Source organism: Pristiophorus japonicus, chromosome 3, assembly GCF_044704955.1.
Source record: "Pristiophorus japonicus isolate sPriJap1 chromosome 3, sPriJap1.hap1, whole genome shotgun sequence".
Lineage (NCBI taxonomy): Eukaryota > Metazoa > Chordata > Chondrichthyes > Pristiophoridae > Pristiophorus > Pristiophorus japonicus.
In genome coordinates, this window is record NC_091979.1 from 326,852,557 (window position 1) to 326,877,626 (window position 25,070).

Genomic DNA, 25,070 nt, shown 5'->3' on the forward strand with positions numbered 1-25,070 from the left:
CTCTACAGTTCTGTTCACACTCAAATTCTACACAGTGTCTCTCACTCCCTCCCGTTTCCAATCCTGACGCTGGAGAAACCATATCTCAAAGCTGCACATTCCGTGCATTCAGGTCAGCTGTGAGAGATTATTAAAGGATCCTGCCACGCCACCACGCTTCACAACAGAAAATTAAAGCCACAAACAAACCCATCGACTAATCGCTCTTCCTCAGCTCCAGAGTGAGTGAGGGCGGGACAAGCCCTAACTTCCGCTCCCACACTCTCCAATCAGCCGCTGCCGGCGGAAAGCGGAGAATGCAGCATCAAACAGCGGTTTACCGCCCTTCACTGGGCTGCAAAATGCCACCGTTCCAGACAACGCTCCCCGTGCTCCGAACAGCAGCCTCATAAGATGCTTCATCTCAGCTTCCTGAGTTCGAGCCCCAGCTTGCACGAACACTTCTTCACTAGAAACAGCATTAATTATCTGATTGCCACGTTTTGCATCATGAAAGTAATCCTAACCGATAATTATATAATCATAGAGGTTTTCAGCATGGAAAGAGTCATTTACGCCCATCGTATCTGCACCGGCCAACAAATGCCCAGTTTTAGGTGTGTACCCCTGCACCTTATTGCATTTCATGTGCACATCTGCGAACTGGTTAAATGTGGTGAGGGTTTCTGCCTGCACCACACTTTCAGGCAGTGAGTTTGAGACCCCCACAAACATCTGCATGCAGAATGTTCACTTCAAATCCCCTTTAACACTTACACTAATTACTTTTAAATTATGCAGCCTGGTTGTTGACCACTCCACTATGTGAAATAGACTCTTTTAATCAACAATATCTAGGCCCCTCCTATTTTTATACACCTCAATGCGGTCGCCCATCAGCTTCCTCTGTTCCAAGGAAAACAAACCCATCCTATCCAATCTGTCCTCATAGCAAAGTTGCTCCACTCCCGGCAACATCTACGTAAATCTCCTCTGTACCCTCTCCAGCGTATTCACATTCTTCCTTCAATGCAGTGACCAGAACTGCACGCAGAACTCCAGCTGTGGCCTAACCAGAATTTAATACAGTTCTAGCACAACCCACTTGCTGTTCTGTTCCTTGCTTCTGCCAATAAATGCAACCATTCCATATGAATTCTTAATCAACTTTTCCAACTGGTCAGCTACCTTCAGGGATCTGTGGACAAGCAATCCCAGTTACCTTTTTTCCTCTACACTTCTCAATGTCATACCAGTTGATGTGTATTCCCTTTCCTTGTTAGCCCTCCACAAATGCGCGATCTCTCACATCTCTGGATTAAATTCAGTTTGCCACTGCTCTACCCCCTTATCAGTTGATTGATATCTTCCTGGAGTCTCCAGCTTTCTTCTTCATTATCAACCACACTGCCTATTTTAATAACACCTGAAAACTTCGTAATCATAACACCTATATTCAAGTTTAGATCATTGATAAATACCAAAAAAAGCAATGGATCTGGCACTGAAAACTGTGGAACCACACTGGAAACATCCTTCCAGTCACAAAAACACCCATCAAACATTACCCTTTGCTTCCTGCCTCTGAGCCAAATTTGGATCCAATTTGCCACTTCGCCTTGAATCACATGGGCTTTTACTTAGAAAATGCATAATCATTAAATGTTATCCTGCCTTCATGGGAAAACATCATTAATTGACTGATGATCTTCATTTGCACAACTAAAGAAATATTATCTGAAGGAGAATCCTTAATTGAATAACTTATCTGTGCTCTGCTCTTTACCTCTGAATCCATAAACCATTTTGGACACTGTGCTTTAGAAGTCTGCTTCAAAATGTTCATTGCTGGTAACATGTACATGAGACGTTGGAAACAGTGAGATAGACTGCAGTGCAAGGGACTGGTTATTGTGAAACAGCAAAGAAAATATACATTCTGGAAGAATACCATCGAAAAGAAGTGTGGCCCTAACAGCCAAAAAGAAGATGAAGTGCTGAGCCCTTTTCAGCAAAAAATTATTTTTCAAACATTTCTCTGACCGAATCTTCACAAAAGAAAAATGATGCTTTTAAAGTCATTAAACCCGAATTTTCATGCACCGGAATCTTCTGAATCAGATGCCTCTCGTTGTGCCGACTGAATCCATGTCCCTTTCAATATTCTGCTGACATGCACACTATTAAATGTGCCACTAACTTATAGAATCAAAGAATAAGGGAATGGATGCAGCCCGTCGAGCCCATGCCAACTCTCAACAAGTCTCACTCCCCTGTCATTTACCCACAGCTGTGCAATTTTTTTCATTCGGATACTTATCCAACTCCGTTTTGAAAGATAAGATTGAGTCTGACTCGACCGCCCTTTAGAGAAGTGTATTCCAGATTCTAACCACTTGCTGAGGAATGGCCACTCCTGTTCCTATGTATAAAGGCAGAGAAATACGGGATCAATTCCTGCCACACTCACAACTTTGCTAAATAAAGCACCGTTATTCGATTCACGTGACACAAGCTCCAGAAGTGTAGTCCAGCTGTTGAGGTTAAAGCTCTGGTTATGTTCCCAACAAACTTAATGCCACAGCGTTTCCGTAGTGTAGTGGTTATCACGTTCGCCTAACACGCGAAAAGTCCCCGGTTCGAAACCGGGCGGAAACATTATGCAAACGTGTTCAATTAATGAGAAGATAAAATTAAATCATTCATATTAGTTGTTCAATGTTAACAGAGTGCAGTGTCTCACGATGCTGTTCCATTTGCTGATTTCTCTCTACAGTTCTGTTCACACTCAAATTCTACACAGTGTCTCTCACTCCCTCCCGTTTCCAGCCCTGACGCTGGAGAAACCATATCTCAAAGCTGCACATTCCGTACATTCAGGTCAGCTGTGAGAGATTATGAAAGCATCCTGCCACGCCACCACGCTTCACAACAGAAAATTAAAGCCACAAACAAACCCATCGACTAATCGCTCTTCCCCAGCTCCAGCGTGAGTGAGGGCGGGAAAAGCCCTAACTTCCGCTCCCACACTCTCCAATCAGCCGCTGCCGTCGGAAAGCGGAGAATGCAGCATCAAACAGCGGTTTACCGCTCTTCACTGGGCTGCAAAATGCCAGCGTTCGAGAGAACGCTCCCCGTACACCGAACAGCAGCCTCATAAGATGCTTCATCTCAGCTTCCTGAGTTCGAGCCCCAGCTTGCACGAACACTTCTTCACTGGAAACACCATTAATTATCTGATTGCCACGTTTTGCATCATGAAAGTAATCCTAACCGATAATTATATAATCATAGAGGTTTACAGCATGGAAGGAGTCATTTAAGCCTATCGTATCTGCACCGGCCAACAAATGCCCAGTTTTAGGTGTGTACCCCTGCACCTTATTGCATTTCATGTGCACATCTCAGAACTGGTTAAATGTGGTGAGGGTTTCTGCCTGCACCACACTTTCAGGCAGTGAGTTTGAGACCCCCACAAACATCTGCATGCAGAATGTTCACTTCAAATCCCCTTTAACCCTTACACTAATTACTTTTAAATTATGCAGCCTGGTTGTTGACCACTCCACTATGTGAAATAGACCCTTTTAATCAACAATATCTAGGCCCCTCCTATTTTTATACACCTCAATGCGGTCGCCCATCAGCCTCCTCTGTTCCAAGGAAAACAAACCCATCCTATCCAATCTGTCCTCATAGCAAAGTTGCTCCACTCCCGGCAACATCGACGTAAATCTCCTCTGTACCCTCTCCAGCGTATTCACGTTCTTCCATCAATGCGGTGACCAGAACTGCACGCAGTACTCCAGCTGTGGCCTAACCAGAATTTTATACAGTTCTAGCATAACCCACTTGCTTTTCTGTTCCTTGCTTCTGCCAATAAATGCAACCATTCCATATGCATTCTTCATCAACTTTTCCAACTGGCCAGCTACCTTCAGGGATCTGTGGACAAGCAATCCCAGTTACCTTTGTTTCTCTACACTTATCAATGTCATACCAGTTGATGTGTATTCCCTTTCCTTGTTAGCCCTCCACAAATGCGCGATCTCTCACATCTCTGGATTAAATTCAATTTGCCACTGCTCTACCCCCTTATGAGTTGATTGATATCTTCCTGGAGTCTCCAGCTTTCTTCTTCATTATCAACCACACTGCCTATTTTAATAACACCTGAAAACTTCGTAATCATAATACTTATATTCAAGTTTAGATCATTGATAAATACCATAAAAAGCAATGGATCTGGCACTGAAAACTGTGGAACCACACTGGAAACATCCTTCCAGTCACAAAAACACCCATCAAACATTACCCTTTGCTTCCTGCCTCTGAGCCAAATTTGGATCCAATTTGCCACTTCGCCCTGAATCACATGGGCTTTTACTTAGAAAATGCATAATCATTAAATGTTATACTGCCTTCATGGGAAAACATCATTAATTGACTGATGATCTTCATTTGCACAACTAAAGAAATGTTAACTGAAGGAGAATCCTTAATTGAATAACTTATCTGTGCTCTGCACTTTACCTCTGAATCCATAAACCATTTTGGACACTGTGCTTTAGAAGTCTGCTTCAAAATGTTCATTGCTGGTAACATGTACATGAGACGTTGGAAACAGTGAGATAGACTGCAGTGCAAGGGACTGGTTATTGTGAAACAGCAAAGAAAATATACATTCTGGAAGAATACCATCGAAAAGAAGTGTGGCCCTAACAGCCAAAAAGAAAATGAAGTGCTGAGCCCCTTTAAGCAAAAAATTCTTTTTCAAACATTTCTCTGACCGAATCTTCACAAAAGAAAAATGATGCTTTTAAAGTCATTAAACCCGAATTTTCGTGCACCCGAATCTTCTGAATCAGATGCCTCTCGTTGTGCCGACTGAATCCATGTCCCTTTCAATATTCTGCTGACATGCACACTATTAAATGTGCCACTAACTTATAGAATCAAAGAATAAGGGAATGGATGCAGCCCGTCGAGCCCATGCCAACTCTCAACAAATCTCACGCCCCTGTCATTTACACACAGCTGTGCAATTTTTTTCATTTGGATACTTATCCAACTCCGTTTTGAAAGATAAGATTGAGTCTGACTCCACCGCCCTTTAGAGAAGTGTATTCCAGATTCTAACCACTTGCTGAGGAATGGCCACTCCTGTTCCTATGTATAAAGGCAGAGAAACACGGGATGAATTCCTGCCACACTCACAACCTTGCCAAATGTAGCACCGTTGTTCGATTCTCGTGACACAAGCTCCAGAAGTGTAGTCCAGCTGTTGAGGTTAAAGCTCTGGTTATGTTCCCAACAATGTTAATGCAACAGCGTTTCCGTAGTGTAGTGGTTATCATGTTCGCCTAACACGCGAAAGGTCCCCGGTTCGAAACCGGCCGGAAACATTATGCAAACGTGTTCAATTAATGATCAGATAAAATTAAATCATTCATATTCGTGGTTCAATATTAACAGAGTGCAGTGTCTCACGATGCTGTTCCATTTGCTGATTTCTCTCTACAGTTCTGTTCACACTCAAATTCTACACAGTGTCTCTCACTCCCTCCCGTTTCCAGCCCTGATGCTGGAGAAACCATATCTCAAAGCTGCACATTCCGTGCATTCAGGTCAGCTGTGAGAGATTATTAAAGGATGCTGCCACGCCACCACGCTTCACAGCAGAAAATTAAAGCCACAAACAAACCCATCGACTAATCGCTCTTCCCCAGCTCCTGAGTGAGTGAGGGCGGGACAAGCCCTAACTTCCGCTCCCACACTCTCCAATCAGCCGCTGCCGGCGGAAAGCGGAGAATGCAGCATCAAACAGCGGTTTACCGCCCTTCACTGGGCTGCAAAATGCCACCGTTCGAGACAACGCTCCCCGTGCTCCGAACAGCAGCCTCATAAGATGCTTCATCTCAGCTTCCTGAGTTCGAGCCCCAGCTTGCATGAACACTTCTTCACTGGAAACACCATTAATTATCTGATTGCCACGTTTTGCATTATGAAAGTAATCCTAACCGATAATTATATAATCATAGAGGTTTACAGCATGGAAGGAGTCATTTAAGCCCATCGTATCTGCACCGGCCAACAAATGCCAAGTTTTAGGTGAGCACCCCTGCACCTTATTGCATTTCATGTGCACGTCTAAGAACTTGTTAAATGTGGTGAGGGTTTCTGCCTGCTTCAAAATGTTCATTGCTGGTAACATGTACATGGGAAGTTGGAAACAGTGAAATAGACTGTAGTGCAAGGGACTGATTATTGTGAAACAGCAAAGAAAATATACATTCTGGAAGAATACCATCCAAAAGAAGTGTGACCCGAACAGCCAAAAAGAAGATGAAGTGCTGAGTCCTTTTCAGCAAAAAATTCTTTTCCCAAACATTTCTCTGACCGAATCTTCACAAAACAAAAATGATGCTTTTAAAGTCATTAAACCCGAATTTTCGTGCAACCGAATCTTCTGAATCAGATGCCTCTCGTTGTGCCTACTCAATCCATGTCCCTTTCAATATTCTGCTGACATGCACACTATTAAATGTGCCACTAACGTATACAATCAAAGAATAACGGAATGGTTGCAGCCCGTCGAGCCCATGCCAACTCTCAACAAGTCTCACTCCCCTGTCATTTACCCACAGCTGTGCAATTTTTTGCATTCGGATACTTATCCAACTCCGTTTTAAAAGATAAGATTGAGTCTGACTCCACCGCCCTTTAGAGCAGTGTATTCCAGATTCTAACCACTTGCTGAGGAATGGCCACTCCTGTTCCTATGTATAAAGGCAGAGAAACACGTGATCAATTCCTGCCACACTCACAACCTTGCTAAATATCGCACCGTTATTCTATTCTCGTGACACAAACTCCAGAAGTGTAGTCCAGCTGTTGAGGTTAAAGCTCTGGTTATGTTCCCAACAATGTTACTGCCGCAGCGTTTCCGTAGTGTAGTGGTTATCACGTTCGCCTCACACGCGAAAGGTCCCCGGTTCGAAACCGGGTGGAAACATTATGCAAAAGTGTTCAATTCATGATTCGATAAAATTAAATCATTCATATTGGTGGTTCAATATTAACAGAGTGCAGTGTCTCACGATGCTGTTCCATTTGATGATTTCTCTCCACAGTTCTGTTCACATTCAAATTCTACACAGTGTCTCTCACTCCCTCCCGTTTCCAGCCCTGACGCTGGAGAAACCATATCTCAAAGCTGCACATTCCGTGCATTCAGGTCAGCTGTGAGAGATTATTAAAGGATCCTGCCACGCCACCACGCTTCACAACAGAAAATTAAAGCCACAAACAAACCCATCGACTAATCGCTCTTCCTCAGCTCCAGAGTGAGTGAGGGCGGGACAAGCCCTAACTTCCGCTCCCACACTCTCCAATCAGCCGCTGCCGGCGGAAAGCGGAGAATGCAGCATCAAACAGCGGTTTACCGCCCTTCACTGGGCTGCAAAATGCCACCGTTCCATACAACGCTCCCCGTGCTCCGAACAGCAGCCTCATAAGATGCTTCATCTCAGCTTCATGAGTTCGAGCCCCAGCTTGCACGAACACTTCTTCACTGGAAACAGCATTAATTATCTGATTGCCACGTTTTGCATCATGAAAGTAATCCTAACCGATAATTATATAATCATAGAGGTTTACAGCATGGAAGGAGTCATTTACGCCCATCGTATCTGCACCGGCCAACAAATGCCCAGTTTTAGGTGTGTTCCCCTGCACCTTATTGCATTTCATGTGCACATCTAAGAACTGGTTAAATGTGGTGAGGGTTTCTGCCTGCACCACACTTTCAGGCAGTGAGTTTGAGACCCCCACAAACATCTGCATGCAGAATGTTCACTTCAAATCCCCTTTAACCCTTACACTAATTACTTTTAAATTATGCAGCCTGGTTGTTGACCACTCCACTATGTGAAATAGACCCTTTTAATCAACAAAATCTAGGCCTCTCCTATTTTTATACACCTCAATGCGGTCGCCCATCAGCCTCCTCTTTCCAAGGAAAACAAACCCATCCTATCCAATCTGTCCTCATAGCAAAGTTGCTCCACTCCCGGCAACATCTACGTAAATCTCCTCTGTACCCTCTCCAGCGTATTCACGTTCTTCCTTCAATGCGGTGACCAGAACTGCACGCAGTACTCCAGCTGTGGCCTAACCAGAATTTTATACAGTTCTAGCACAACCCACTTGCTGTTCTGTTCCTTGCTTCTGCCAATAAATGCAACCATTCCATATGACTTCTTAATCAACTTTTCCAACTGGTCAGCTGCCTTCAGGGATCTCTGGACAAGCAATCCCAGTTACCTTTGTTCCTCTACACTTCTCAATGTCATACCAGTTGATGTGTATTCCCTTTCCTTGTTAGCCCTCCACAAATGCGCGATCTCTCACATCTCTGGATTAAATTCAATTTGCCACTTCTCTACCCCCTTATGAGTTGATTGATATCTTCCTGGAGTCTCCAGCTTTCTTCTTCATTATCAACCACACTGCCTATTTTAATAACACCTGAAAACTTCGTAATCATAACACCTATAATCAAGTTTAGATCATTGATAACTACCAAAAAAAGCAATGGATCTGGCACTGAAAACTGTGGAACCCCATTGGAAACATCCTTCCAGTCACAAAAACACCCATCAAACATTACCTTTTGCTTCCTGCCTCTGAGCCAAATTTGGTTCCAATTTGCCACTTCGCCCTGAATCACATGGGCTTTTACTTAGAAAATGCATAATCATTAAATGTTATCCTGCCTTCATGGGAAAACATCATTAATTGACTGATGATCTTCATTTGCACAACTAAAGAAATGTTAACTGAAGGAGAATCCTTAATTGAATAACTTATCTGTGCTCTGCACTTTACCTCTGAATCCATAAACCATTTTGGACACTGTGCTTTAGAAGTCTGCTTCAAAATGTTCATTGCTGGTAACATGTATACGAGACGTTGGAAACAGTGAGATAGACTGCAGTGCAAGGGACTGGTTATTGTGAAACAGCAAAGAAAATATACATTCTGGAAGAATACCATCGAAAAGAAGTGTGGCCCTAACAGCAAAAAAGAAGATGAAGTGCTGAGCCCTTTTCAGCAAAAAATTATTTTTCAAACATTTCTCTGACCGAATCTTCACAAAAGAAAAATGATGCTTTTAAAGTCATTAAACCCGAATTTTCATGCACCGGAATCTTCTGAATCAGATGCCTCTCGTTGTGCCGACTGAATCCATGTCCCTTTCAATATTCTGCTGACATGCACACTATTAAATGTGCCACTAACTTATAGAATCAAAGCATAAGGGAATGGATGCAGCCCGTCGAGCCCATGCCAACTCTCAACAAGTCTCACTCCCCTGTCTTTTACCCACAGCTGTGCAATTTTTTTCATTCGGATACTTATCCAACTCCGTTTTGAAAGATAAGATTGAGTCTGACTCCACCGCGCTTTAGAGCAGTGTATTCCAGATTCTAACCACTTGCTGAGGAATGGCCACTCCTGTTCCTATGTATAAAGGCAGAGAAACACGGGATCAATTCCTGCCACACTCACAACCTTGCTAAATATAGCACCGTCATTCTATTCTCGTGACACAAGCTCCAGAAGTGTCGTCCAGCTGTTGAGGTTAAAGCTCTGGTTATGTTCCCAACAATCTTAATGCCACAGCGTTTCCGTAGTGTAGTGGTTATCACGTTCGCCTAACACGCGAAAAGTCCCCGGTTCGAAACAGGGCGGAAACATTATGCAAACGTGTTCAATTAATGAGAAGATAAAATTAAATCATTCATATTAGTTGTTCAATGTTAACAGAGTGCAGTGTCTCACGATGCTGTTCCATTTGCTGATTTCTCTCTACAGTTCTGTTCACACTCAAATTCTACACAGTGTCTCTCACTCCCTCCCGTTTCCAGCCCTGACGCTGGAGAAACCATATCTCAAAGCTGCACATTCCGTGCATTCAGGTCAGCTGTGAGAGATTATTAAAGGATCCTGCCACGCCACCACGCTTCACAACAGAAAATTAAAGCCACAAACAAACCCATCGACTAATCGCTCTTCCTCAACTCCAGAGTGAGTGAGGGCGGGACAAGCCCTAACTTCCGCTCCCACACTCTCCAATCAGCCGCTGCCGGCGGAAAGCGGAGAATGCAGCATCAAACAGCGGTTTACCGCCCTTCACTGGGCTGCAAAATGCCACCGTTCCAGACAACGCTCCCCGTGCTCCGAACAGCAGCCTCATAAGATGCTTCATCTCAGCTTCCTGAGTTCGAGCCCCAGCTTGCACGAACACTTCTTCACTGGAAACAGCATTAATTATCTGATTGCCACGTTTTGCATCATGAAAGTAATCCTAACCGATAATTATATAATCATCGAGGTTTACAGCATGGAATGAGTCATTTACGCCCATCGTATCTGCACCGGCCAACAAATGCCCAGTTTTAGGTGTGTACCCCTGCACCTTAATGCATTTCATGTGCACATCTAAGAACTGGTTAAATGTGGTGAGGGTTTCTGCCTGCACCACACTTTCAGGCAGTGAGTTTGAGACCTCCACAAACATCTGCATGCAGAATGTTCACTTCAAATCCCCTTTAAACCTTACACTAATTACTTTTAAATTATGCAGCCTGGTTGTTGACCACTCCACTATGTGAAATAGACCCTTTTAATCAACAATATCTAGGCCTCTCCTATTTTTATACACCTCGATGCGGTCGCCCATCAGCCTCCTCTGTTCCAAGGAAAATAAACCCATCCTATCCAATCTGTCCTCATAGCAAAGTTGCTCCACTCCCGGCAACATCTACGTAAATCTCCTCTGTACCCTCTCCAGCGTATTCACGTTCTTCCTTCAATGCGGTGACCAGAACTGCACGCAGTACTCCAGCTGTGGCCTAACCAGAATTTTATACAGTTCTAGCACAACCCACTTGCTGTTCTGTTCCTTGCTTCTGCCAATAAATGCAACCATTCCATATGACTTCTTAATCAACTTTTCCAACTGGTCAGCTACCTTCAGGGATCTGTGGACAAGCAATCCCAGTTACCTTTGTTCCTCTACACTTCTCAATGTCATACCAGTTGATGTGTATTCCCTTTCCTTGTTAGCCCTCCACAAATGCGCGATCTCTCACATCTCTGGTTTAAATATCAATTTGCCACTGCTCTACCCCTTTATCAGTTGATTGATATCTACCTGGAGTCTCCAGCTTTCTTCTTCATTATCAACCACACTGCCTATTTTAATAACACCTGAAAACTTCGAAATCATAACACTTATATTCAAGTTGAGATCATTGATAAATACCATAAAAAGCAATGGATCTGGCACTGAAAACTGTGGAACCCCACTGGAAACATGCTTCCAGTCACAAAAACACCCATCAAACATTACCCTTTGCTTCCTGCCTGTGAGCCAAATTTGGATCCAATTTGCCACTTCTCCCTGAATCACATGGGCTTTTACTTAGAAAATGCATAATCATTAAATGTTATCCTGCCTTCATGGGAAAACATCATTAATTGACTGATGATCTTCATTTGCACAACTAAAGAAATGTTAACTGAAGGAGAGTCCTTAATTGAATAACTTATCTGTGCTCTGCACTTTAGCTCTGAATCCATAAACCATTTTGGACACTGTGCTTTAGAAGTCTGCTTCAAAATGTTCATTGCTGGTAACATGTATATGAGACGTTGGTCACAGTGAGATAGACTGTAGTGCAAGGCACTGGTTATTGTGAAACAGCAAAGAAAATATACATTCTGGAAGAATACCATCGAAAAGAAGTGTGGCCCTAACAGCCAAAAAGAAGATGAAGTGCTGAGCCCTTTTCAGCAAAAACTTCTTTTCCCAAACATTTCTCTGACCGAATCTTCACAAAACAAAAATTATGCTTTTAAAGTCATTAAACCCGAATTTTCGTGCACCCGAATCTTCTGAATCAGATGCCTCTCGTTGTGCCGACTGAATCCATGTCCCTTTCAATATTCTGCTGACATGCACACTATTAAATGTGCCACTAACTTATAGAATCAATGAATAAGGGAATGGATGCAGCCCGTCGAGCCCATGCCAACTCTCAACAAGTCTCACTCCCCTGTCATTTACCCACAGCTGTGCAATTTTTTTCATTCGGATACTTATCCAACTCCGTTTTGAAAGATAAGATTGAGTCTGACTCCACCGCCCTTTAGAGAAGTGTATTCCAGATTCTAACCACTTGCTGAGGAATGGCCACTCCTGTTCCTATGTATAAAGGCAGAGAAACACGGGATCAATTCCTGCCACACTCACAACCTTGCTAAATATAGCACCGTTATTCTATTCTCGTGACACAAGCTCCAGAAGTGTAGTCCAGCTGTTGAGGTTAAAGCTCTGGTTATGTTCCCAACAATGTTACTGCCACAGCGTTTCCGTAGTGTAGTGGTTATCACGTTCGCCTAACACGCGAAAGGTCCCCGGTTCGAAACCGGGCGGAAACATTTTGCAAACGTGTTCAATTAATGATAAGATAAAATTAAATCATTCACATTAGTGGTTCAATGTTAACAGAGTGCAGTGTCTCACGATGCTGTTCCATTTGCTGATTTCTCTCTACAGTTCTGTTCACACTCAAATTCTACACAGTGTCTCTCACTCCCTCCCGTTTCCAGCCCTGACGCTGGAGAAACCATATCTCAAAGCTGCACATTCCGTACATTCAGGTCAGCTGTGAGAGATTATGAAAGCATCCTGCCACGATACCACGCTTCACAACAGAAAATTAAAGCCACAAACAAACCCATCGACTAATCGCTCTTCCCCAGCTCCAGCGTGAGTGAGGGCGGGAAAAGCCCTAACTTCCGCTCCCACACTCTCCAATCAGCCGCTGCCGGCGGAAAGCGGAGAATGCAGCATCAAACAGCGGTTTACCGCTCTTCACTGGGCTGCAAAATGCCAGCGTTCGAGAGAACGCTCCCCGTACACCGAACAGCAGCCTCATAAGATGCTTCATCTCAGCTTCCTGAGTTCGAGACCCAGCTTGCACGAACACTTCTTCACTGGAAACACCATTAATTATCTGATTGCCACGTTTTGCATCATGAAAGTAATCCTAACCGATAATTATATAATCATAGAGGTTTACAGCATGGAAGGAGTCATTTAAGCCTATCGTATCTGCACCAGCCAACAAATGCCCAGTTTTAGGTGTGTACCCCTGCACCTTATTGCATTTCATGTGCACATCTCAGAACTGGTTAAATGTGGTGAGGGTTTCTGCCTGCACCACACTTTCAGGCAGTGAGTTTGAGACCCCCACAAACATCTGCATGCAGAATGTTCACTTCAAATCCCCTTTAACCCTTACACTAATTACTTTTAAATTATGCAGCCTGGTTGTTGACCACTCCACTATGTGAAATAGACCCTTTTAATCAACAATATCTAGGCCCCTCCTATTTTTATACACCTCAATGCGGTCGCCCATCAGCCTCCTCTGTTCCAAGGAAAACAAACCCATCCTATCCAATCTGTCCTCATAGCAAAGTTGCTCCACTCCCGGCAACATCTACGTAAATCTCCTCTGTACCCTCTCCAGCGTATTCACGTTCTTCCATCAATGCGGTGACCAGAACTGCACGCAGTACTCCAGCTGTGGCCTAACCAGAATTTTATACAGTTCTAGCATAAACCACTTGCTTTTCTGTTCCTTGCTTCTGCCAATAAATGCAACCATTCCATATGAATTCTTCATCAACTTTTCCAACTGGCCAGCTACCTTCAGGGATCTGTGGACAAGCAATCCCAGTTACCTTTGTTTCTCTACACTTATCAATGTCATACCAGTTGATGTGTATTCCCTTTCCTTGTTAGCCCTCCACAAATGCGCGATCTCTCACATCTCTGGATTAAATTCAATTTGCCACTGCTCTACCCCCTTATCAGTTGATTGATATCTTCCTGGAGTCTCCAGCTTTCTTCTTCATTATCAACCACACTGCCTATTTTTATAACACCTGAAAACTTCGTAATCATAATACTTATATTCAAGTTTAGATCATTGATAAATACCATAAAAAGCAATGGATCTGGCACTGAAAACTGTGGAACCACACTGGAAACATCCTTCCAGTCACAAAAACACCCATCAAACATTACCCTTTGCTTCCTGCCTCTGAGCCAAATTTGGATCCAATTTGCCACTTCGCCCTGAATCACATGGGCTTTTACTTAGAAAATGCATAATCATTAAATGTTATACTGCCTTCATGGGAAAACATCATTAATTGACTGATGATCTTCATTTGCACAACTAAAGAAATGTTAACTGAAGGAGAATCCTTAATTGAATAACTTATCTGTGCTCTGCACTTTACCTCTGAATCCATAAACCATTTTGGACACTGTGCTTTAGAAATCTGCTTCAAAATGTTCATTGCTGGTAACATGTACATGAGACGTTGGAAACAGTGAGATAGACTGCAGTGCAAGGGACTGGTTATTGTGAAACAGCAAAGAAAATATACATTCTGGAAGAATACCATCGAAAAGAAGTGTGGCCCTAACAGCCAAAAAGAAAATGAAGTGCTGAGCCCCTTTAAGCAAAAAATTCTTTTTCAAACATTACTCTGACCGAATCTTCACAAAAGAAAAATGATGCTTTTAAAGTCATTAAACCCGAATTTTCGTGCACCCGAATCTTCTGAATCAGATGCCTCTCGTTGTGCCTACTGAATCCATGTCCCTTTCAATATTCTGCTGACATGCACACTATTAAATGTGCCACTAACGTATACAATCAAAGAATAACGGAATGGTTGCAGCCCGTCGAGCCCATGCCAACTCTCAACAAGTCTCACTCCCCTGTCATTTACCCACAGCTGTGCAATTTTTTGCATTCGGATACTTATCCAACTCCGTTTTAAAAGATAAGATTGAGTCTGACTCCACCGCCCTTTAGAGCAGTGTATTCCAGATTCTAACCACTTGCTGAGGAATGGCCACTCCTGTTCCTATGTATAAAGGCAGAGAAACACGTGATCAATTCCTGCCACACTCACAACCTTGCTAAATATCGCACCGTTATTCTATTGTCGTGACACAAACTCCAGAAGTGTAGTCCAGCTGTTGAGGTTAAAGCTCTGGTTATGTTCCCAACAATGTTACTGCCGCAGCGTTTCCGTAGTGTAGTGGTTATCACGTTCGCCTCACACGCGAAAGGTCCCCGGTTCGAAACCGGGTGGAAACATTATGCAAAAGTGTTCAATTAATGATTCGATAAAATTAAATCATTCATATTGGTGGTTCAATATTAACAGAGTGCAGTGTCTCACGATGCTGTTCCATTTGATGATTTCTCTCCACAGTTCTGTTCACACTCAAATTCTACACAGTGTCTCTCACTCCCTCCCGTTTCCAGCCCTGACGCTGGAGAAACCATATCTCAAAGCTGCACATTCCGTGCATTCAGGTCAGCTGTGAGAGATTATTAAAGGATCCTGCCACGCCACCACGCTTCACACCAGAAAATTAAAGCCACAAACAAACCCATCGACTAATCGCTCTTCCCCAGCTCCAGAGTGAGTGAGGGCGGGACAAGCCCTAACTTCCGCTCCCACACTCTCCAATCAGCCGCTGCCGGCGGAAAGCGGAGAATGCAGCATCAAACAGCGGTTTACCGCCCTTCACTGGGCTGCAAAATGCCACCGTTTGAGACAACGCTACCCGGACACCGAACAGCAGCCTCATAAGATGCTTCATCTCAGCTACCTGAGTTCGAGCCCCAGCTTGCACGAACACTTCTTCACTGGAAACACCATTAATTATCTGATTGCCACGTTTTGCATTATGAAAGTAATCCTAACCGATAATTATATAATCATAGAGGTTTACAGCATGGAAGGAGTCATTTAAGCCCATCGTATCTGCACCGGCCAACAAATGCCCAGTTTTAGGTGTGTACCCCTGCACCTTATTGCATTTCATGTGCACATCGAAGAACTTGTTAAATGTGGTGAGGGTTTCTGCCTGCACCACACTTTCAGGCAGTGAGTTTGAGACCCCCACAAACATCTGCATGCAGAATGTTCACTTCAAATCCCCTTTAACCCTGACACTAATTACTTTTAAATTATGCAGCCTGGTTGTTGACCACTCCACTATGTGAAATAGACCCTTTTAATCAACAATATCTAGGCCCCTCCTATTTTATACACCTCAATGCTGTCGCCCATCAGCCTCCTCTGTTCCAAGGAAAACAAACCCATCCTATCCAATCTGTCCTCATAGCATAGTTGCTCCACTCCCGGCAACATCTACGTAAATCTCCTCTGTACCCTCTCCAGCGTATTCACGTTCTTCCATCAATGCGGTGAACAGAACTGCACGCAGTACTCCAGCTGTGGCCGAACCAGAATTTTATACAGTTCTAGCATAACCCACTTGCTGTTCTGTTCCTTGCTTCTGCCAATAAATGCAACCATTCCATATGACTTCTTAACCAACTTTTCCAACTCGCCAGCTACCTTCAGGGATCTGTGGACAAGCAATCCCAGTTGCCTTTGTTCCTCTACACTTCTCAATGTCATACCAGTTGATGTGTATTCTCTTTCCTTGTTAGCCCTCCACAAATGCGCGATCTCTCACTTCTCTGGATTAAATTCCATTTGCCACTGCTCTACCCCCTTATCAGTTGATTGATATCTTCCTGGAGTCTCCAGCTTTCTTCTTCATTATCAACCACACTGCCTATTTTAATAACACCTGAAAACCTCGTAATCATAACACCGATATTCAAGTTTAGATCATTGATAAATACCATAAAAAGCAATGGATCTGGCACTGAAAACTGTGGAACCCCACTAGAAACATCCTTCCAGTCACAAAAACACCCATAAAACATTACCGTTTGCTTCCTGCCTCTGAGCCAAATTTGATCCAATTTGCCACTGCGCCCTGAATCACATGGGCTTTTACTTAGAAAATGCATAATCATTAAATGTTATCCTGCCTTCATGGGAAAACATCATTAATTGACTGATGATCTTCATTTGCACAACTAAAGAAATGTTAACTGAAGGAGAGTCCTTAATTGAATAACTTATCTGTGCTCTGCACTTTACCTCTGAAGCCATGAACCATTTTGGACACTGTGCTTTAGAAGTCTGCTTCAAAATGTTCATTGCTGGTAACATGTACATGAGACGTTGGAAACAGTGAGATAGACTGTAGTGCAAGGGACTAGTTATTGTGAAACAGCAAAGAAAATATACATTCTGGAAGAATACCATCGAAAAGAAGTGTGGCCCTAACAGCCAAAAAGAAGATGAAGTGCTGAGCCCTTTTCAGCAAAAAAATCTTTGCCCAAACATTTCTCTGACCGAATCTTCACAAAACAAAAATGATGCTTTTAAAGTCATTAAACCCGAATTGTCGTGCACCCGAATCTTCTGGATCAGATGCCTCTGGTTGTGCCGACTGAATCCATGTGCCTTTCAATATTCTGCTGACATGCACACTATTAAATGTGCCACTAACTTCTAGAATCAAAGAATAAGGGAATGGTTGCAGCCCGTCGAGCCCATACCAACTCTCAACAAGTCTCACTCCCCTGTCATTTATCCACAGCTGTGCAATTTTTTTCATTAGGAAACTTATCCAACTCCGTTTTGAAAGATAAGATTGAGTCTGACTCCACCGCCCTTTAGAGCAGTGTATTCCAGATTCTAACCACTTGCTGAGGAATGGCCACTCCTGTTCCTATGTATAAAGGCAGAGAAACACGGGATCAATTCCTGCCTCACTCACAACATTGCGAAATATAGCACCGTCATTCTATTCTCGTGACACAAGCTCCAGAAGTGTCGTCCAGCTGTTGAGGTTAAAGATCTGGTTATGTTCCCAACAACGTTACTGGCACAGCGTTTCCGTAGTGTAGTGGTTATCACGTTCGCCTCACACGCGAAAAGTCACCGTTTCGAAACTGGGCGGAAACATTATGCAAACGTGTTCAATTAATGATTAGATAAAATTAAATCATTCATATTATTGGTTCAATATTAACAGAGTGCAGTGTCTCACGATGCTGGTCCATTTTCTGATTTCTCTCAGCAGTTCTTTTCACACTCAAATTCTACACAGTGTCTCTCACTCCCTCCCGTTTACAGCCCTGACGCTGGAGAAACAATATCTCAAAGCTGCACATTCCGTGCATTCAGGTCAGCTGTGAGAGATTATTAAAGGATCCTGCCACGCCACCACGCTTCACAACAGAAAATTAAAGCCACAACAAACCCATCGAATAATCGCTCTTCCCCAGCTCCAGAGTGAGTGAGGGCGGGACAAGCCCTAACTTCCGCTCCCACACTCTCCAATCAGCCGCTGCCGGCGGAAAGCGGAGAATGCAGCATCAAACAGCGGTTTACCGCCCTTCACTGGGCTGCAAAATGCCTCCGTTCGAGACAACGCTCCCCGTACACCGAACAGCAGCCTCATAAGATGCTTCATCTCAGCTTCTGGACTTCGAACCCCAGCTTGCACGAACACTTCTTCACTGGAAACACCATTAATTATCTGATTGCCACGTTTTGCATCATGAAAGTAATCGTAACCGATAATTATATTATCATAGAGGTTTACAGCATGGAAGGAGTCACTTAAGCCCATCGTATCTGCACCGGCCTACAATTGCCCAGTTTTAGGTGTGCACCCCTGCACCTTATTGCATTTGATGTGCACATCTAAGAACTTGTTAAATGTAGTGAGGGTTTCTGCCTGCACCACACTTTCAGGCCGTGAGTTTGAGACCCCCACAAACATCTGCATGCAGAATGTTCACTTCAAATCCCATTTAACCCTTACACTGATTACGTTTAAATTATGCAGCCTGGTTGTTGACCACTCCACTCTGTGAAATAGACCCTTTTAATCAACAATATCTAGGCCCCTCCTATTTTTATACACCTCAATGCTGTCGCCCATCAGCCTCCTCTGTTCCAAGGAAAACAAACCCATCCTATCCAATCTGTCCTCATAGCAAAGTTGCTCCACTCCCGGCAACATCTACGTAAATCTCCTCTGTACCCTCTCCAGCGTATTCAGGTTCTTCCTTCATGCGGTGACCAGAACTGCACGCAGTACTCCAGCTGTGGCCTAACCAGAATTTTATACAGTTCTAGCATAACCCACTTGCTGTTCTGTTCCTTGCTTCTGCCAATAAATGCAACCATTCCATATGACTTCTTAATCAACTTTTCCAACTGGTCAGCTACCTTCAGGGATCTGTGGACAAGCAATCCCAGTTACCTTTGTTCCTCTACACTTCTCAATGTCATACCAGTTGATGTGTATTCCCTTTCCTTGTTAGCCCTCCACAAATGCGCGATCTCTCACATCTCTGGATTAAATTCAATTTGCCACTGCTCTACCCCCTTATCAGTTGATTGATATCTTCCTGGAGTCTCCAGCTTTCTTCTTCATTATCAACCACACTGCCTATTTTAATAACACCTGAAAACTTCGTAATCATAACACCTATATTCAAGTTTAGATCATTGATAAATACCATAAAAAGCAATGGATCTGGCACTGAAAACTGTGGAACCAGACTGGAAACATCCTTCCAGTCACAAAAACACCCATCAAACATTACCCTTTGCTTCCTGCCTCTGAGCCAAATTTGGATCCAATTTGCCACTTCGCCCTGAATCACATGGGCTTTTACTTAGAAAATGCATAATCATTAAATGTTATCCTGCCTTCATGGGAAAACATCATTAATTGACTGATGATCTTCATTTGCACAACTAAAGAAATGTTAACTGAAGGAGAATCCTTAATTTAATACCTTATCTGTGCTCTGCACTTTACCTCTGAATCCATAAACCATTTTGGACACTGTGCTTTAGAAGTCTGCTTCAAAATGTTCATTGCTGGTAACATGTACATGAGACGTTGGAAACAGTGAGATAGACTGCAGTGCAAGGGACTGGATATTGTGAAACAGCAAAGAAAATATACATTCTGGAAGAATACCATCGAAAAGAAGTGTGGCCCTAACAGCCAAAAAGAAGATGAAGTGCTGAGCCCTTTTCAGCAAAAAATTATTTTTCAAACATTTCTCTGACCGAATCTTCACAAAAGAAAAATGATGCTTTTAAAGTCATTAAACCCGAATTATCATGCACCGGAATCTTCTGAATCAGATGCCTCTCGTTGTGCCGACTGAATCCATGTCTCTTTCAATATTCTGCTGACATGCACACTATTAAATGCGCCACTAACTTATAGAATCAAAGAATAAGGGAATGGATGCAGCCCGTCGAGCCCATGCCAACTCTCAACAAGTCTCACTCCCCTGTCATTTACCCACAGCTGTGCAATTTTTTTCATTCGGATACTTATCCGACTCCGTTTTGAAAGATAAGATTGAGTCTGACTCCACCGCCCTTTAGAGAAGTGTATTCCAGATTCTAACCACTTGCTGAGGAATGGCCACTCCTGTTCCTATGTATAAAGGCAGAGAAACACGGGATCAATTCCTGCCACACTCACAACCTTGCTAAGTACAGCACCGTTATTCTATTCTCGTGACACAAGCTCCAGAAGTGTAGTCCAGCTGTTGAGGTTAAAGCTCTGGTTATGTTCCCAACAATGTTTACTGCCACAGTGTTTCTGTAGTGTAGTGGTTATCACGTTTGCCTAACACGCGAAAAGTCCCCGGTTCGAAACCGGGCAGAAACATTATGCAAACGTGTTCAATTAATGATAAGATAAAATTAAATCATTCATATTAGTGGTTCAATGTTAACAGAGTGCAGTGTCTCACGATGCTGTTCCATTTGCTGATTTCTCTCTACAGTTCTGTTCACACTCAAATTCTACACAGTGTCTCTCACTCCCTCCCGTTTACAGCCCTGACGCTGGAGTAACCATATCTCAAAGCTGCACATTCCGTGCATTCAGGTCAGCTGTGAGAGATTATTAAAGGATCCTGCCACGCCACCACGCTTCACAACAGAAAATTAAAGCCACAAACAAACCCATCGACTAATCGCTCTTCCTCAGCTCCAGAGTGAGTGAGGGCGGGACAAGCCCTAACTTCCGCTCCCACACTCTCCAATCAGCCGCTGCCGGCGGAAAGCGGAGAATGCAGCATCAAACAGCGGTTTACCGCCCTTCACTGGGCTGCAAAATGCCACCGTTCGAGACAACGCTCCCCGTACACCGAACAGCAGCCTCATAAGATGCTTCATCTCAGCTTCCTGAGTTCGAGCCCCAGCTTGCACGTACACTTCTTCACTGGAAACAGCATTAATTATCTGATTGCCACGTTTTGCATCATGAAAGTAATCCTTACCGATAATTATATAATCATAGAGGTTTACAGCATGGAAGGAGTCATTTAAGCCCATCGTATCTGCACCGGCCAACAAATGCCAAGTTTTAGGTGTGTACCCCTGCACCTTATTGCATTTCATGTGCACGTCTAAGAACTTGTTAAATGTGGTGAGGGTTTCTGCCTGCTTCAAAATGTTCATTGCTGGTAACATGTACATGGGAAGTTGGAAACAGTGAGATAGACTATAGTGCAAGGGACTGATTATTGTGAAACAGCAAAGAAAATATACATTCTGGAAGAATACCATCGAAAAGAAGTGTGACCCTAACAGCCAAAAAGAATATGAAGTGCTGAGCCCTTTTCAGCAAAAAATTATTTTTCAAACATTTCTCTGACCGAATCTTCACAAAAGAAAAATGATGCTTTTAAAGTCATTAAACCCGAATTTTCGTGCACCCAAATCTTCTGAATCAGATGCCTCTCATTGTGCCGACTGAATCCATGTCCCTTTCAATATTCTGCTGACATGCACACTATTAAATGTGCCACTAACTTATAGAATCAAAGAATAAGGGAATGGATGCAGCCCGTCGAGCCCATGCCAACTCTCAACAAGTCTCACTCCCCTGTCATTTACCCGCAGCTGTGCAATTTCTTTCAGTCGGATACTGATACAACTCCGTTTTGAAAGATAAGATTGAGTCTGACTCCACCGCCCTTTAGAGAAGTGTATTCCAGATTCTAACCACTTGCTGAGGAATGGCCACTCCTGTTCCTATGTATAAAGGCAGAGAAACACGGGATCAATTCCTGCCACACTCACAACCTTGCTAAATCTAGCACCGTTATTCTCTTCTCCTGACACAAGCTCCAGAAGTGTCGTCCAGCTGTTGAGGTTAACGCTCTGGTTATGTTCCCAACGATGTTACTGCCACAGCGTTTACGTAGTGTTGTGGTTATCACGTTCGCCTAACACGCGACAGGTCCCCGGTTCGAAACCGGGCGGAAACATTATGCAAACGTGTTCAATTAATGATAAGATAAAATTAAATCAATCATATTAGTGGTTCAATGTTAACAGACTGCAGTGTCTCACGGTGCTGTTCCATTTGCTGATTTCTCTCCGCAGTTCTGTCTACACAGTGTATCTCACTCCCTCCCGTTTCCAGCCCTGACGCTGGAGAAACCATATCTCAAAGCTGCACATTCCGTGCATTCAGGTCAGCTGTGAGAGATTATTAAAGGATCCTGCCACGCCACCACGCTTCACAACAGAAAATTAAAGCCAGAAACAAACTCATCGACTAATCGCTCTTCCCCAGCTCCAGAGTGAGTGAGGGCGGGACAAGTCCTAACTTCCGCTCCCACACTCTCCAATCAGCCGCTGCCGGCGGAAAGCGGAGAATGCAGCATCAAACAGCGGTTTACCGCCCTTCACTGGGTTGCAAAATGCCACCATTCGAGACAACGCTCCCCGTACACCGAACAGCAGCCTCATAAGATGCTTCATCTCAGCTTCCTGAGTTCGAGCCCCAGCTTGCACGAACACTTCTTCACTGGAAACACCATTAATTATCTGATTGCCACGTTTTGCATCATGAAAGTAATCCTAACCGATAATTATATAATCATAGAGGTTTACAGCATGGAAGGAGTCATTTAAGCCCATCGTATCTGCACCGGCCAACAAATGCCCAGTTTTAGTTGTGTACACCTGCACCTTATTGCATTTCATGTGCACATCTAAGAACTGGTTAAATGTGGTGAGGGTTTCTGCCTGCACCACACTTTCAGGCAGTGAGTTTGAGACCCCCACAAACATCTGCATGCAGAATGTTCACTTCAAATCCCCTTTAACCCTTACACTTATTACTTTTAAATTATGCAGCCTGATTGTTGACCACTCCACTATGTGAAATAGACCCTTTTAATCAACAATATCTAGGCCCCTCCTATTTTTATACACCTCAATGCTGTCGCCCATCAGCTTCCTCTGTTCCAAGGAAAACAAACCCATCCTATTCAATCTGTCCTCATAGCAAAGTTGCTCCACTCCCAGCAACATCTACGTCAATCTCCTCTGTACCCTCTCCAGCGTATTCACGTTCTTCCTTCAATGCGGTGACCAGAACTGCACGCAGTACTCCAGCTGTGGCCTTACCAGAATTTTATACAGTTCTAGCATAACCCACTTGCTGTTCTGTTCCTTGCTTCTGCCAATAAATGCAACCATTCCATATGACTTCTTAACCAACTTTTCCAACTGGCCAGCTTCCTTCAGGGATCTGTGGACAAGCAATCCCAGTTACCTTTGTTCCTCTACACTTCTCAATATCATACCACTTGATGTGTATTCCCTTTCCTGGTTAGCCCTCCACAAATGCGCGATCTCTCACATCTCTCGATTAAATTCAATTTGCCACTGCTCTACCCCCTTATCAGTTGATTGATATCTTCCTGGAGTCTCCAGCTTTCTTCTTCATTATCAACCACACTGCCTATTTTAATAACACCTGAAAACTTCGTAATCATAACACCTATATTCAAGTTTAGATCATTGATAAATACCATAAAAGCAATGGTTTTGGCACTGAAAACTGTGGAACCCCACTGGAAACATCCTTCCAGTCACAAAAACACCCATCAAACATTACCATTTGCTTCCTGCCTCTGAGCCAAATTTGGATCCAATTTGCCACTTCGCCCTGAATCACATGGGCTTTTACTTAGAAAATGCATAATCATTAAATGTTATCCTGCCTTCATGGGAAAACATCATTAATTGACTGATGATCTTCATTTGCACAACTAAAGAAATGATAACTGAAGGAGAGTCCTTAATTGAATAACTTATCTGTGCTCTGCACTTTACCTCTGAATCCATAAACCATTTTGGACACTGTGCTTTAGAAGTCTGCTTCAAAATGTTCCTTGCTGGTAACATGTACATGAGACGTTAGAAACAGTGAGATAGACTATAGTGCAAGGGACTGGTTATTGTGAAACAGCAAAGAAAATATACATTCTGGAAGAATACCATCGAAAAGAAGTGTGGCCCTAACAGCCAAAAAGAATATGAAGTGCTGAGCCCTTTTCAGCAAAAAATTATTTTTCAAACATTTCTCTGACCGAATCTTCACAAAACAAAAATGATGCTTTTAAAGTAATTAAACCCGAATTTTCGTGCACCCTAATCTTCTGAATCAGATGCCTCTCGTTGTGCCGACTGAATCCATGTCCCTTTCAATATTCTGCTGACATGCACACTATTAAATGTGCAACTAACTTATAGAATCAAAGAATAAGGGAATGGATGCAGCCCGTCGAGCCCATGCCAACTCTCAACAAGTCTCACTCCCCTGTCATTTACCCACAGCTGTGCAATTTTTTTCAGTCGGATACTGATACAACTCCGTTTTGAAAGATAACATTGAGTCTGACTCCACCGCCCTTTAGAGAAGTCTATTCCAGATTCTAACCACTTGCTGAGGAATGGCCACTCCTGTTCCGATGTATAAAGGCAGAGAAAAACGGGATCAATTCCTGCCACACTCACAACCTTGCTAAATCTAGCACCGTTATTCTATTCTCGTGACACAAGCTCCAGAAGTGACGTCCAGCTGTTGAGGTTAAAGCTCTGGTTATGTTCCCAACAATGTTACTGCCACAGCGTTTCCGTAGTGTAGTGGTTATCACGTTCGCCAAACGCGCGAAAGGTCCCCGGTTCGAAACCAGGCGGAAACA

General features: G+C 43.4%; 8 non-coding genes across 8 annotated transcripts; all 8 read left to right on the forward strand.

Annotated features, from left to right (window-relative positions):
- Nucleotides 1-2,564: 2,564 nt before the first annotated feature.
- Nucleotides 2,565-2,637, forward strand: trnav-aac (transfer RNA valine (anticodon AAC)). The gene has a single exon. It is a non-coding gene; the product is annotated as a tRNA-Val (tRNA).
- A 2,674-nt stretch (nt 2,638-5,311) lies between these two features.
- trnav-aac (transfer RNA valine (anticodon AAC)) lies at nt 5,312-5,384 on the forward strand. Its single transcript has one exon. It is a non-coding gene; the product is annotated as a tRNA-Val (tRNA).
- A 1,537-nt stretch (nt 5,385-6,921) lies between these two features.
- trnav-cac (transfer RNA valine (anticodon CAC)) lies at nt 6,922-6,994 on the forward strand. Its single transcript has one exon. It is a non-coding gene; the product is annotated as a tRNA-Val (tRNA).
- A 2,673-nt stretch (nt 6,995-9,667) lies between these two features.
- Nucleotides 9,668-9,740, forward strand: trnav-aac (transfer RNA valine (anticodon AAC)). The gene has a single exon. It is a non-coding gene; the product is annotated as a tRNA-Val (tRNA).
- A 2,676-nt stretch (nt 9,741-12,416) lies between these two features.
- On the forward strand, nt 12,417-12,489 carry trnav-aac (transfer RNA valine (anticodon AAC)). The gene has a single exon. It is a non-coding gene; the product is annotated as a tRNA-Val (tRNA).
- Nucleotides 12,490-15,163: 2,674 nt separating this feature from the next.
- On the forward strand, nt 15,164-15,236 carry trnav-cac (transfer RNA valine (anticodon CAC)). The gene has a single exon. It is a non-coding gene; the product is annotated as a tRNA-Val (tRNA).
- Nucleotides 15,237-20,655: 5,419 nt separating this feature from the next.
- On the forward strand, nt 20,656-20,728 carry trnav-aac (transfer RNA valine (anticodon AAC)). The gene has a single exon. It is a non-coding gene; the product is annotated as a tRNA-Val (tRNA).
- Nucleotides 20,729-24,997: 4,269 nt separating this feature from the next.
- Nucleotides 24,998-25,070, forward strand: trnav-aac (transfer RNA valine (anticodon AAC)). The gene has a single exon. It is a non-coding gene; the product is annotated as a tRNA-Val (tRNA).